Source organism: Phyllobates terribilis, unplaced genomic scaffold (assembly GCF_046119375.1).
Source record: "Phyllobates terribilis strain yellow unplaced genomic scaffold, ASM4611937v1 Scaffold_12__6_contigs__length_324123572, whole genome shotgun sequence".
In the NCBI taxonomy this organism is placed as follows: Eukaryota; Metazoa; Chordata; class Amphibia; order Anura; family Dendrobatidae; genus Phyllobates; species Phyllobates terribilis.
In genome coordinates, this window is record NW_027362772.1 from 271196030 (window position 1) to 271210777 (window position 14748).

Genomic DNA, 14748 nt, shown 5'->3' on the forward strand with positions numbered 1-14748 from the left:
GAGCGACAACTTGACTTTTCGGTCAGGGCAGGAAGAGGTTGGCTCTGAGGACGACGGGTGTGAGAACACACAGGGTGATGATGACGAGGTTGGAGATCCCACTTACTGTCAACCCACAGTCAGCCAGTCGATGAGGTCAGCAGAGGAGGTGGAGGAGGATGTGACTAGCCCAGGGGATGGGGATGACTCGGTACCCGGGCCTTTGCCTGGCCTTGGTGATGTCGCGGTGGTCGGCTGCCTGGCCCGTACCCTGGGGTCACTCTTTAAAAGGGTGGATAATTGTTAATTTTATAAGAGTTCGTGACGCCACCTGTGGTATCTGGTGAGAAGCACAAGCGCTGCAGCAGTCCACTGAGTCCCGTGACTCAGCTCGATGGTATAGCTCCCCACAGGGGGAGCTAGGTCTCAGGGCAGCATATGCAGGGGGAATGCAGGACAGGCAAGACCCAGCTGGGTCAGAGCAAGAACGGGAACGGACACGGTAGTGACTTCAGTACCTTTTACTGGTGGAAATTCAGGCACATCCCGGAGCACTGTAGGGTGAAGGGTGCATATCAGGATCCTCCCCAATGAGTGGGTGTAGGGCCTCCTGTTTCTTACCTCTGCGTAGTAAGTTTCTGACCTGCCTGGAGCTAGGCCTAACTTTGTCTCTCTCCTGCCCTGGCTGACCTTGTGGTAGGGCCTCCTCTTGGAGTTCACACTCCCAGTATGCGGGGCCTAAGCGTCTCCTGGCTCTGTTACGTATCAGCACCTTAGCGATCCTGCGACTTGTAGTTCTCCAGGGATTCCGGTTATGCCTTAATGGGTCATAGAGATCCCGGTAAGCTCGCATCTGGTGTCCGGTAAATTCTTCGGGGTGAGCTGGTTAAGCTCCTCTGCCCCTTATGTACTAACTCGCCACTCGCCTTCGGCCTACTCGGGCCCTTACTAGGCTATGCACACTAACGTCAGCTTGCCGCGCTTCACCGATCTTATGGCGCCGGCACACCTTAAGCTCTATCTGGGCTCCCTGAATCTAGCTAGCAGGAGCCTCGTGCTCCACTGCTGAACTATTAACTGAGTTCTGTAGACTAGACTGAGCTCCACTGCAGACTGACCTCTCTTAGGCTTCTCTACTGCAGGAACTCTTCAGAGGAACTGAACTGCCTAGCTCCACCTTCCCTATTTATATCCCTAACGGGCTCCCTCTGCTGGTCTGAGGTAGAAGGTGGAGATGTGTGAATGTTTATGGGGGCCTCTTGTGGAGGGTTCCATCAATGCACTCTTCTAGGATCTGTGATACCAAGCACAGCGGGGCGTCACAGATGCTATTGATGATGAGGTTAGGTTGCGCCTTCCTGGACAGAGACGGAGTACTGGAAGCACGTCAACAACTGCATCCTCAACCACAACTCTGCCTCTGACCACAAGTCGTGGTGGCTCTTCATGGGCTCTAAGCCTTGCATAACCTGGGCATTTTTTCAGATCGATTAGGATGACCCAACTCGTGTTATCTGTAATATTTGTCACCAAAAGCTAAGTAGAGGCCAAAAAATCCATAGTTTGAGTACTTCATGCATGTACCATCACATGGATATGAAGCATAAGTTGCAGTGGAAAGCTTACTGTGCTACAATGCGGCCTACCAGGCCGGGCCTACCACTGTCTGCCCCATCTTGTGCATCCGCAGCCTCTTCGTCCTCTGTGACTGGGGGGGCAGCAGTCACACATGTTTTTGGACGCAGACCTGCCACCTCTTTACCCGCAACAGCCAGTGTGATTGTCAGGTCGTCAGTTCATTGGGAAGTGGAAACACCTGCTGGTGTTGAGCGCTCTCCGACATCGAGAGCACCACCTTTGGATCAAGGCAACCTAACATGTCCGCCTGCATCTTCCTCACAGACTGGCAGTTTGCCGGGGACACCCTTCTCAACCCCGTCTAAGCACAACAGCCAGCCCTCAGTCCCTCAGATGTGGACAAGTAAAAGACCATTTCCTCCTAGCCATGAGAAAGCTAAGAGGTTGAATTTCACCATCTGCAAGCTCTTGGCTACAGAAATGCTTCCTTTCCTCCTGGTGTACACAGAGGATTTTCGAGACCTTATGTCCGTCGCAGTGCCCCAGTACCAGATGCCCAGTCGGCACTACTTCTCAAAGAAAGGTGTGCCTGCGTTCCACCAGCATGTCGCACACAACATCACCGCTTCTTTGAGAAACTGTGTGTGTGACAGGGTGCATTTCACCACAGACACTTGGACGAGTAGGCATGGACAGGGGCGTTACATGTCGCTGACTGGGCACTGGGTAACTATGGTGACAGCAGGACAAGGGGCTGCTGTCCAAGTCTTGCCGTCCCCATGAGTTGTGCGTCAATCCTCTTTATCTCAAAGTTCCTCCACTGCTTCTGCCTCCTCAACCTCCTCTCGGTCCTCCACCTGTACCTAAAGCCTGTCTGGTCATGCCACAAGTTTTTTAACTGCGCAGAAGGGATCCTGCACACCTCCTTACTATGCTGGCAGCAGGGCTCAACGTCATCAGGCGGTTTTTACTTTGAAATGTCTGGAAATGTGAGACACACAGCTGAGGAGTTGTGGTCAGCTCTGGAGACCCAGTTTCATGAATGGTTGTCTCCACTGGACCTGCAACCAGGGAAGGCCGTGTGCGACAATGCTGCAAACCTGGGTGCGGCCCTTCGCCGGGGCAATGTCACTCAAGTGCCTTGTATGGCTCACGTGTTGAACCTCGTTGTCCATCAATTTTTAGCCGACTATCCCGGACTAGATGGCCTTCTGCAGACGGCACGGTCGCTGTGTGCTCACTTCCGCCGTTCGCATCCCGCAGCTCAACGACTTACATCTCTACAGAAGTCTTTGGGCCTGCCAGTTCACCGGCTGAAATGCGATGTGCCGACACTGTGGAATTCAACTCTGCACATGTTGCAGCGACTGTGGCAGCACCGACAAGCCCTGGTGCAATACGTTCTGACGTATAGCCTGGGCCAACGAGATCCAGAGGTGGGGCAAATCAAGCTGCAGCAGTGGTCTCAGATCAGGGACCTATGAAGTTGACGCGCCCCCTGGGCCATGGGGTACCCGGAGCCGGGCCGGTAGACGCTGGGGGCTGTAGTCACTGTGGCGGTGACCCGGTCTGTGACCCAGGGCGGTCAATCCAAGGGTAATTTGTATATATGAGTTTTATAATGTCCGACTACGCCTCCTCTGGAGTGCGGCAAAAGGGGCCGCCGCTGCGAAACAGTCCTCTGAAGCTGGTGGTTTTGCAGCAATGGTATTATTACTCCCCACAGGAAGAGTGTAGCTTCAGGGCAGTGTGGGTGGATGATGGTGGTTGTAGTGCAGGGAGTCAGTAATGAACACAGAGTCCGTGTGATGCAGTCCCAAGATCTTTACTCACAGTTGTTGCAGTCCAGATTACAGGTACCAGAGCAATCTCCCCCGTCGTGCTGTGCGTACTCAGTGAGGGGCTCAGTCCACCCCCAGATAGCTCTGGAGTACTTAGCAGGACTGCCTTCTGTGTGTCCTTTCTCTGGCCTTCTCCCTGCACCTCACACCCAGTGACACTTCCATCCGGTATCCTCAGGCCTTGGCAGGCGACGTGTGTTCCGACCCCCAGGTCTTATGTGGCTACCTTCTTAGTGAGAGTGGTGTGGACTTTGGCCTGCAGTACATGAAATGCTGCAGCCTCTGGTTTCTAGTTGAGCCTTGCTGTTTCTCCGCTAGTTGAGGGACCGGTTCCCCTTATCTGGCCTGACCCTTCTACCTCCTGGTAGCAGCGGGAGTACGGGTGGCCTTCTGCACGGCCCGTACCCCTAGGGTCCCTTCGGTTCCTGGAGCCTTCCTGCTCCCACTCCTCTCGTCTCTCCTTCAGTCCTGGGCCTCCCAGGCTAGGCCCGCCTCCGGAGCAGAGCTCATGCCGAGCCTCTGCTCCTGTCACTTTTCCTCCTCTGACTGGCTTGCTCTTTCTAAGATGGCTTCCTATTTATACTCTCCCTGTCATGTGCTCCCCTAATCTGCTCCCCTAAGCACCCACTACATAGGACCCTCCCGCCAGCTAGGGACCTGGGACTGTGCCCTCCCTTAGGAGTAATCTCACCCTACCACCACTGCGGGTATGTGTTGGATGCAGGTGTTAGGGTCCCGAGTAGAGATGAGCGGTGTTCGACTAGAACTTTTCGCCAATCTCAAATTCGAGCTGTTTTGGGCGGTGTTCGAGTTGTTCGACGAACCCGAACGATTTGCAAAAAATTCGGCTGTTCGAGGTTATGTTTGATAACTGTTCGTGCACCAAAAGCGTGTCCTGCATGTCTGGCGCTATTTAGAGCACCAATCATGCAGGGATTGTCTGCCACTCACTGTAATGCCACAGCCATGGTGGTTGTGGCATTAGAGTGATTGCCCAAATCGATGGGAACTGTGCTCACAGTGAAACATGAAAAGCCGGCAATTCAGCAGCGGCATACACCGGTACCCGACAATTTAGAACCGAAAGAATAGAGCTTCACACATAGATTAGATAGATAGAAACATGTCAGTCACATATATAAGAAGTACAGTGACAGTGTTGATTACTGTACTTGTCATTTAGTGTTAAAATAAAGGATTTATTTAAAAAAAAATTAGCGTGGGGTTCCCCTTAATTTTAGGCTCTAGCGGAGGTTAAGCAGACGGCTGGGGCAGATGTTTGAAGCCTGGGAAGGGGTAATACCCATGGAGCTTCCCAGGCTACTAATATCAGCCCCCAGCTGAATGCCTAGCCTTTACTAGCTATTAAAATGGGGGACCCCCCAAAAAATTGACGTGGGGTCCCCCCTATTTTAATAGCTAGCAAAGGCTAGGCAGACAGCTGGGGGCTGATATTAATAGCCCAGGAAGGGTGCCATGAAAATTGGCCCCCTCCCAGGCTAGAAACACCAGCCGTCAGCCGCCCCAGAAATGGCACATCCATAGGATGCGCCAATTCTGGCACTTAGCCTCGCTCTTCCCACTGCCCTGTAGCGGTGGCAGTGGGGTAATAGGGCTGGGGTTGATGTCAGCTTATAATGCCAGCTGACATCAAGCCCAGGTTAGTAATGGAGAGGCGTCTATAAGACACCCCCATTACTAACCCCATAGTCAAAGTTAAAAAAAAACACAAACACCCAGAATAAAGTCCTTTAATTGAAATAAAGACACAATTCTTTATTGTTCTAAATTAAACCATACTTACCGTCACGCCCATTCCAGCTGAAGCCAACGATCCCCTGCAATAAAAGAAAAATAATAAAGCAACATCATCCTTACCTTTCCATGGTTCCCACGACAGCTTCAGCTCTGCTACATCGAGATGACAGGCTGGACCGCAGCAGAACGCTGCCATCCAGCCTGTCATCCCGCGGACACTGAGAAGCGCAGGCATGCTTTTGCTCCTCAGCGTCTCTCTGTGACGGCATCCAGATGAGCCCACGTCATGTCCAATGAACTCGGCTCACCTCATGCACGTCACTGACAGCGTGGGAAAATTCTCACGCTGAAGCGCTGAGTGCAGGAGAATTTTCCCACGCTGTCAGTGACGTGCATGAGGTGAGCCAAGTTCATTGGACATGAACTCGGCTCATCTGGATGCCCTCACAGAGAGACACTGTGGAGCGCAAGCATGCCTGCGCTTCTCAGTGTCTGCGGGATGACAGGCTGGATGGCAGCGTTCTGCAGGTCCAGCCTGTCATCTCGATGTAGCAGAGCTGGAGCCGCCCTGGGAACCATGGAAAGGTAAGGATGATGTTGCTTTATTATTTTTCTTTTATTTCAGGAGATCGTTGGCTTCAGCTGGAATGGGCGTGACGGTAAGTATGGTTTAATTTAGAACAATAAAGAATTGTGTGTTTATTTCAATTAAAGGACTTTTTTCTGGGTGTTGTGTTTTTTTTAAATACTTTACTAGAAATTCATGGTGGTCATGTCTAATATTGGCGTGACCCCATGAATTTCGGGCTTAGGGCCAGCTGATAATGCCAAGCTGGCCCTAACCCCTTTATTACCCAGTGAGCCAACGCATCAGGGCCCTGGATGAGTTGGGTACAGCGCCAGAAGATGGCGCTTCTATGAACGCGCCATTTTCCGGGGTGGCTGCGGACTGCAATTTGCAGCGGGGGTGGCCCAGAAAGCTTGGGCCTCCCTGCGCTGCGGATTCCAGCCCCCAGCTGCCTAGTTGTACCTGGCTGGACTCAAAAACAGGGCGAAGCCCCACTTCAATTTTCTTTAAATTATTTCATGAAATAATTAAGAAAAAAAGGGCTTCCCTATATTGTTGTGTCCGGCCAGGTACAAATAGGCAGCTGGTGGTTGGGGGCAGCCCGTTCCTGCCTGCTGTACCTGGCTGGACACAAATATAGTGCGAAGCCCCACGTCAATTTTTTTTAAATTATTTCATGAATTTCATGAAATAATTTAAAAAAAAATACGTGGGGCTTCGCCCTATTTTTGTGTCCAGCCAGGTACAACTAGGCAGCTGGGGGCTGGAATCTGCAGCGCAGGGAGGCCCAAGCTTTCTGCCCCCCCCCCCCCGGTGCAAATTGCAGTCCGCAGCCGCCCCGGAAAATGGCGCGTTCATAGAAGCGCCATCTTCTGGCGCTGTACCCAACTCATCCAGGGCCCTGGTGTAGTGGCTCGCTGGGTAATAAAGGGGTTAGGGACAGCTTGGTATTATCAGCTGGCCCTAAGCCCAAAATTCATGGGGTCACGCCAGTATTAGACATGACCGCCATGAATTTCTAGTAAAGTATTTAAAAAAAACACAACACCCAGAATAAAGTCCTTTAATTGAAATAAACACACAATTCTTTATTGTTCTAAATGAAACCATACTTACCATCACGCCCATTCCAGCTGAAGCCAACGATCTCCTGCAATAAAAGAAAAATAATAAAGCAACCTCATCCCTACCTTTCCATGGTTCCCACGACAGCTTCAGCTCTGCTACATCGAGATGACAGGCTGAACCGCAGCAGAACGCTGCCATCCAGCCTGTCATCCCGCAGACACTGAGAAGCACAGGCATGCTTGCGCTCCTCAGTGTCTCGCTGTGACGGCATAAAGATGAGCCGAGGTCATGTCCAATGAACTCAGCTCACCTCATGCCAATTTTTATTTTAATAAATCCTTTATTTTAACACTAAATGACAAGTACAGTAACCAACAGTGTCGCTGTACTTATTATAAATGTGATTGACATGTTTCTATCTATCTAATCTATGTGTGATGCTCTATTCCTTCTTGTCTAAATTGTCGGGTACCGGTGTATGCCGCTGCTGAATTTGCCGGCCGGCTTTTTTAAAGAGAGTGTCTTCTGAGCAGTTTGTCAGCTTTTGGACACCTTTGCAGGTGTTTTCTATGTGTTTCTATGTATTTTTGTTTGCCTGCCATTGGTTTTAACGGTGTTCGACGGTGTTCTAAGGTGTTCGACGAACAGTTCGACGAACAGTTCCTCGAACATCCCGGTGTTCGACGAACCGAACCGAACCCGAACACTATGGGGGTGGCTCAACACTAGTCCCGAGCAATACGCCTTCCTTACCTGACGGTGAGATACCACAACTCTGGGTGAGATGCAGTAACTCTGTGGCGACTGAACCCTCAGGGGTGACAAAGATGTTTAGTGCTGACGACGATGCCATTATCAGCATAACTATTCCGGTGATTTACATGCTGGAGCACACATTAAACAGAATTCAGAGTCAGGTGGTGGGACAAGAGGAGGTGGAGGAAGTAGAGGAGGAGTCGTATGCGGAAGGGATAACATCTCCAAGGTCCAGACGGTCGGCAGCACCAAGGCGGCAGGCATGGGAGGGTGGGGGAGAGGGATTAACCAGGGCGCATGGTAGCAGCCAAACTGTTGAGGAAGGTGCAGGAGCCGAGGAAGAAGTGGAGGACGAACTGGCGATGGGCATGGAAGACTCATCAGATGAGGGAGACCTTGATCACATTTCTGTTGTGCGAGGTTGGGGGGAGAGGGCAGAGGAAGGAAGCATGATTCTTACCTCGCTACCAACACAACAAGGACTTGGTCCTCCTGGATGCGCAAGACACATGAGTGCCGTCTTGCTGCACTACCTGCAACCTTGGATTGTCAGAATTCAAAGTAATCCCGACTACTGAGTTGCCACACTCTTAGATCCCCGGTACAAAAGTAAATTTGCCGAAATATTTCCTGCCATAAAAAGGGATTTACGCATGCAGGAGTATCTGCAGACGCTGTTGAAGAATCTTACATGTGCTTTTCCACAAAACACCAGTGGTGCACGTAGTGAATCTCACAGTTCTATCTTGCCAACCGTGGGACTGTCGAGTCTTCATCACTCAAACCGTAACAGTAACACAGTATCTGCTGGTAACAGCAATTTTGTGGAATCGTTTCACCACTTTTTTAGACCATCCTTTGCAAGGCCACAGGAGACAAGAAGTCTGACACATAGTCAATGCCTAGAGAGGATGGTACAGGAGTATCTCCAAGTGAACATTGAAGCCATGACTGTGTCACTGGACCCTTGCTCATTTTGGGCTTCCAATCTGGATAAATGGCCGGAGCTAGCCACTCACACCTTGGAGATCTTGTCATGCCCTGCAGCCAGCGTTCTCTCTGAACGTGTGTTCAGCGCTGCTGGTGGTGTGCTGACAGATGAGCGCACGCGGCTGTCCACTGAGAATGTAGACAGATTCACGTTCATAAAGATGAACAAATCATGGATTCGCAAGGACTTTTTTACCCCTGTGTCATCCTGGGGAGACTAAAAGCTTGAGGATTTCGTAAAAACACCTCACCAACCGTTTTAAGCAACTGTGGGGCAATTGATGCCACTTAACTCTAGAACGCATGACCATAAAAATCTACACTTTCACATACCTGGGACCTTTTAGGCCCGTGTGCAAATAACATGGAATAACTCAAACTCAAATGACAAACAACTATATACATGAAGAATACCTAGAGTTTCAAAATTCTAACTAAAATAATCTTGCAGAAAATAGAAAACAATTAACAGGGCGGGCCTGCGAGGCCCCAGGTATGTGTTCTAGGGTTAAGTGGTGTCTGTGCCACAATTTTGGGAAAAAATGAAGACTCTTTTTGGAGTCCCTTTGCTGTGTCTTACGTGACGTTGGCATCGTCAATTCCAGGTGGGTTGGGTCGCTCCCCTCCCCCCTTTTAACAGTAAGAAACTACATACACTATGGCTTGGGGTAACACAGATGGTTGAGTGTGAAGAGCTGTTTACTCCGAGGTCTGCTCCAAAGCTTCAGTGTCTGCTAGTCAGCGTAGAATTTTTAACTGCATCTAGCCTAGGCAATACTTTGGGTGTAGTAGCCCAGCTGCGAAGCAAGCTGCACCGCCTGTGTATCTAATAAGAATTTTTAAATGCATCTAGCCAAGGCAGACTGTGGGGACCCCCAACCAAACCCAGACGCTCAGCCCCCCTACCGCCCCCCTTTCCTTGACAATACAATAATGTAACTCTTACAACTGGATGGGTGAGGATCGGTCACAGCTTTATTAACTCTTTATACTCATTCCATTAGAAAGGCATTTTATTTCTAAAATAATTCAGCTTGTTGCAGCATGCCCTGGGTCTCCACTCCGGCAAGTTGGCCAACAAGTGTAACTCTCCAACATGTCCTTTCTATTTCCAGGCCATGGAGGATCCTGCGTATTCGTATGGAGGACTCTGACCCCACCCATCACTCTTAACACTTGTTCCACTCCGTCCTGGAGTCCTGACAGGAATATGTCCAGTCCAATATCCAATAAGTGAACACCGTCGGGCCATATGAGCCCTGCTTTATCTCCTTCCAGCTGTCGGTGTCGTATCACTACACCGCCTCTGTCTCTTCTAAATTTTGCCATCCGAATATTTATTACCCGCCTTGTCCGTTCGATGGCCGTGATGCCTCGCACACCTTGCCATACTGCTATCAGCACAATCTCTGACCATACTATAGCTAGTTTTGTGAAAAATTCTCTGAAGAGCTCAGTGTCTAGTTTCATTATTGCCATTAGTTATGCGCTCTTGTGATGACCTAGGTTGTTTCCCCCGGCCTGTATAACTAAGATGACCAGACCTCTTGCGCCTCTCCCTACCTTGATTACCTCCATTAGTACCTGTGGCCATAGCAGGCCTCTAATACCTCTCCAGTTGAAATATGTGTTATGAAACTCTAATTTCCTCCCACCTGGGTGGACTTTCGCCCTTTTTTCTGCCCAATATATATACGAGTGGCCTATCACCCACACTGTTGGCTTAGCATCACCTGTAAAAGAAACAAACCACGTTAGGATAACAAGTCCGGTCTTATTTATCTCGCCAAACACGTGGATCGCCATCTCCCTATCCTCTGAACTTCCGTTTCTGACAGTCCTGCTCTTGCTGCTTCCGTGGCCGCGCCTATGCGGAATGTGTGTGTCCCGTAATCTTTGGGGTGGTTCCCTGCCGATGTTATGCATTTATTAAATATAGCTTGGAACTGGTATCTTGATAATGGCGTTCCATCAATGTGTGATAGGAAGAAATTACTTTGTGATCTGATGGTTATATATGTTTTTACTATTGTTACCCGACTCAGTGTACCGTTTGTGGGTTGTAGAAGTACCCAAGTGCCCCTGCCCGCTGGAACTGTTTTCGATTGGCGTATGCGTAGACGTATTGCATTATTGGCTATGACTACGTCCTGGTGTAATAAGCCTCCACTGGTGGTAATTTTGGATTGAGGGACTAATTCACTTAGGCATAGCGCCCCGAAGAAGGCGATCCGATCACAAATGCAGTAGACAGTATTGTTGCTTCAAATTGTGAGTGTCATGTTAATGGTGTTAGGGATATGATGTGAGAAATCAGTTTTAGTGACACGGGACGGGACGTCTACACTCCTGACTTGGCTGACCCCTTTTCCACCCTTTTATGGATTGTCTGATGATGAATCTTTGTCACATCTCCCCAATTCAGTAGTTGGAAGTGAAATGCTACTCCGGTCAGACACCGCTGCGCTGACGCCCCTGATATGCCCCTCATCATTAGCTGGTGGAGAAATTCTATGGTGACTTGTAATCTGGCTTGTTCACATTGGTCAACTCGTCTGCCTGCTACTAATCATGTCCACTCTTCCCAAGCCTTACTGTATGCTTGCCACGTCGACGGGGCAACTGACGCTCTGATTAATGGCATCAACTATTCGCCACTAGATCCCATAGGGAGGGTGGGCAACTGTTGCCCGATGGGTGGGCGTTGGGGAAGAGCTCTGTGAAAATCTGCCAATTGAATTGTTATAAAGCGTTAGCAGCAGCTTTACACCCCTCAGCATAGTGGCTAGCGCGGACCCATACATTGTGTTTTAGGCACAGGAATGCTAGCCGGCGTAGTAGGCCTAGCACTGGGAGAGACGATGATGCCATCTTATTAATGCAATGCGCTAGGCTCGTGTTTTTTGTTATGAAGCGTATATTTTTGTTAGCCAGGCGCGCGCCCCATATTTCTATTGCTACCACTATTGGGAATAAAAATTATTTTCAAGGCTAGATGCAGCTAAAAATTATTATTAATTTCAAAGCTGGTGGAGTTTGGTATAGATGGCCTAATACAATGAGTACCACACACTGCTACAAGCCAAAATATTTTTTCAGAGCTAGATGCAGAAAAAAATTATATTGAATTTGCAACCTGATGGAGGTCAGTATAGATGGACTAATAGACCAAGTCCGATACACTCTGCTAGAAGCCCAAATATTTTTTCAGAGGTAGATGCAGAAAAAAATTATATTGAATTTGCAACCTGATTTTGGTCAGTATAGATGAACTAATAGACCAAGTCCCACACACCGCTAGAAGCCCAAATATTTTTTCAGAGGTAGATGCAGATAAAAATTATTTTTAATTTGCAACCTGATGGAGGTCAGTATAGATGGACTAATAGACCAAGTCCGACACACTCTGCTAGAAGCCCAAATATTTTTTCAGAGATAGATGCAGAAAAAAATTATATTGAATTTGCAACCTGATGGAGGTCAGTATAGATGGACTAATAGACCAAGTCCCACACATCGCTAGAAGCCCAAATATTTTTCCAGAGGTAGATACAGATAAAAATTATTTTTAATTTGCAACCTGATGGAGGTCAGTATAGATGGACTAATAGACCAAGTCCCACACACTGCTAGAAACCCAAATATTTTTTCAGAGGTAGATGGCGAAAAAAATTATATTGAATTTGCAACCTGATGGAGGTCAGTATAGATGGACTAATAGACCAAGTCCCACACACCGCTAGAAGCCCAAATATTTTTCAGAGGTAGATGCAGATAAAAATTATTTTTAATTTGCAACCTGATGGAGGTCAGTATAGATGGACTAATAGACCAAGTCCCACACACCGCTAGAAGCCCAAATATTTTTTCAGAGGTAGATGCAGATAAAAATTATTTTTAATTTGCAACCTGATGGAGGTCAGTATAGATGGACTAATAGACCAAGTCCGATACACTCTGCTAGAAGCCCAAATATATTTTTAGAGGTAGATGCAGATAAAAATATTTTTTAATTTGCAACCTGATGGAGGTCAGTATAGATGGAGTAATAGACCAAGTCCCACACACCCCTAGAAGCCAAAATATTTTTTCAGAGGTAGATGCAGATAAAAATGATACTGAATTTGCAACCTGATGGAGGTCAGTATAGATGGACTAATAGACCAAGTCCCACACACTGCTAGAAGCCCAAATATTTTTTCAGAGGTAGATTCAGATAAAAATTATATTGAATTTGCAACCTGATGGAGGTCAGTATAGATGGACTAATAGACCAAGTCCGACACACTCTGCTAGAAGCCCAAATATTTTTTCAGAGGTAGATGCAGAAAAAAATTATATTGAATTTGCAACCTGGTGGAGGTTAGTATAGATGGACTAATAGAATGATGCTATGCCCCAAAGGTTTTACTTCATTAGGTGTAGTAAAAAAATTGGTATTCTATACACAGGTGGTGTAGCTTGCAACACAGATAGGCTACTCCGCTGACTAACACACTCTGCAATAGGCCAAAAAGGATTAGCTTTGCTAGATTTAGCCAAATGCTGTGAAAAAAACTTGCACAGCACTGGCACACACCTGCCTGGCAAAAAACTGATAGAAACTGATGTAACTTAGTCCTGAAAAGGACTGCAATTACAATTATTCTTTACTCCCAACCTATCTATTTAGGAGCACAGACCTGCCTGATAAAAGTCGTAGGAAATGCTGTAACCTAGTCCTTAAAAGGACTGCAATCACAACTCTTCCCTACTCCCAAGCTATCTGTAGATTTGTGCGAAAATTGGCTTAAAATTAACAAGGTATAGTGCACACAGCAACAGCGGTGCCGTCTAACACGCAGCTGCAGCAGTGAGAAAATGGTGGCGACGGGGAAAATGGCTGGGTCTTATAGGGCAAGGACATGTGACATACACTGCCAATGACACATGCCCTTGCGTGTGTGAAAAAAAGCACTTCGCTCCGTGTGTGCGCTGCTGATAGGCTGACAGATTGCACCTCCCCACTGTAAATGCGGGAAAGAGAAAAAAAAATGGAGATCTTCATTATTCCTGCAGAGATCCATCCCCTGCCCTTCCCCCCGCCCCGCTGTACACTCAAACTGCGTATTAACATTAATTTTCAGCATTACTGAGAAAAAATCCAGTTATGATTTTGGTGCATGAACAGTTATCGAACATAACCTCGAACAGCCAAATTTTTTTCAAATTGTTTGTGTTCGCCGAACGGCTCGAACACCGCCCAAAACAGCTCGAATTTGAGATTGGCGAACAGTTCGAGTCGAACAACGCTCATCTCTAGTGGTTAGCACTGAAGCCTTGCAGCGCTGGAATCCTGGGTTCAAATCCCAGCAAGGACAACATCTGTAAGGACTTTTAATGTTCTCCCCATGTTTGCGTGTGTTTCCTCCTCAGTAAAAAAGCAGCCATAGAGTGTCCGGGAACCTTCCCACACACTTTTCTTAGCCAGGACAGCTTCTCGGCAGGGTTGGACGGTCCCACCAGAGAATCCTCTGGTGTGCCTTGGCTTCTACCTCATGAGAGTTCATGATAGCGCTTACTTTGCAGCTTCTATGGGGCTCTTGAGCGGGTGAGAAAGGTTAGCCCTCAGAATCAAATCCTCTGGTGGGCACAATGTTTTTCAATCTGAAACAGCTTCTCAGTGGGAGTTGTATTTCACTACAGCCATATTTTTTAGCTCGGTGAAAGGACTGGCATCGAGAGAAACCATATCTACCCCGGCTGTAATTTCTCCGTCACCAGGTTCCACCGATTGTCACACATGACCATGCCTGGCTGTATGTTCAGCGGTGAGAGCCACAGATCAGGCTGCTGAGTTACAGCTTTCAACAAATCTGCAGCGCTGGGTGGTTTGTCAATTAAGCATTAAGCATGTTATCTTCAGCACAGCCTGTTGTCGCTTGGCCAAGGCAGTGCTGCAGTGCTGTCAGCTTGTGACTGATGTGGTCATTTCGGAGATGGAGGAGGAGGTGCATGAGCTGAACAATGTGATAACATTGAGGTTAAATTGGTGGCGCTGTTTTTTATACTAAAGAAAGATCCTATTGTTTTGTTTTTTTTACTTTATTTTTTAAGACAAATGCATTCACCGGGAAATGGCATTTTAACATTTTACAACCTTATCTGGCAATGTGGTGTGTGACACATCATCAGACACATCCTTTTTTATTTATGATGGAGGGACTCTGA